Source organism: Bison bison, unplaced genomic scaffold, assembly GCF_000754665.1.
Source record: "Bison bison bison isolate TAMUID 2011002044 unplaced genomic scaffold, Bison_UMD1.0 scf7180017864472, whole genome shotgun sequence".
Classification (NCBI taxonomy): domain Eukaryota; kingdom Metazoa; phylum Chordata; class Mammalia; order Artiodactyla; family Bovidae; genus Bison; species Bison bison.
This window is the reverse complement of record NW_011495033.1, coordinates 5,789,382-5,790,602: the sequence shown is the minus strand read 5'-3', so window position 1 is coordinate 5,790,602 and position 1,221 is coordinate 5,789,382.

The following is a 1,221-nucleotide window of genomic DNA, read 5'->3' as shown; positions in this document are numbered from 1 at the left end:
TCATCAGGCACTCTATCAGATCTAGTCCCTTAAATCTGTTTCTCACTTCTACTGTATAATCATAAGGGATTTGATTTAGGTCATACCTGAATGGTTTAGTGGTTTTCCCTACTTTCTTCAATTTAAGTCTGAATTTGGCAGTAAGGAGTTCATGATCTGAGCCACCGTCAGCTCCTGGTCTTGTTTTTGTTGACTGTATAGAGCTTCTCCATCTTTGGCTGCAAAGAATATAATCAATCTGATTTTGGTGTTGACCATCTGGTGATGTCCATGTGTAGAGTCTTCTCTTGTGTTGTTGGAAGAGGGTGTTTGTTAGGACCAGTGCATTTTCTTGGCAAAACTCTATTAGTCTTTGCCCTGCTTCATTCCGTATTCCAAGGCCAAATTTGCCTGTTACTCCAGGTGTTTCTTGACTTCCTACTTTTGCATTCCAGTCCCCTATAATGAAAAGGACAGCTTTTTTTGGTGTTAGTTCTAAAATGTCTTGTAGGTCTTCATAGAACCATTCAGCTTCTTCAGCATTACTGGTTGGGGTCTATAAGGGTTTATGAAATGTTAAGAGTTTTGATCAATCTGGCTTGGTTTCTAATGGGTTAATGCTAAGACCTGGTTAGCTCAGGGTGAGAGTTACTGGGCTCCTGAGTTGTCTCATCCATTTGTGGGAGAGTTGTAGCCTGATTCCAGCCCAAGTTCTAGAGAAACCTGTTTATAGAGAAAAGAGTAAAATGGGATTAAAGCTACAATTGCATAAAAAGTTTTTAAGCTCTTACGCACTATTTTATGCACTATTAGGTAGACGCGGGTAATGGACTATTGTAACAGGTTTTGGCCACCTCATGCGAAGAGTTGACTCATTGGAAAAGACTGATGCTGGGGGGGATTGGGGGCAGGAGGAGAAGGGGACGACAGAGGATGAGATGGCTGGAAGACATCACCGACTCGATGGTCATGAGTTTGAGTGAACTCCGGGAGTTGGTGATGGACAGGGAGGCCTGGCCTGCTGCAATTCATGGGCTCGCAGAGTCGGACACGACTGAGCGACTGAACTGAACTGAATAGGTTTTGAAAGAAAGCATGTCCATTGTGATTGGGTAGGGGTAGCACGCAGGCGTTCAAGACCCAACTAGTCGTCTAGCCCTGGGACCTGCATCGCCAGTGGCTACAAAAATTAGATTTCTGGACGGTTGGGTAAACCGGGCTTTCGGAGGCGGGCACTCCCCG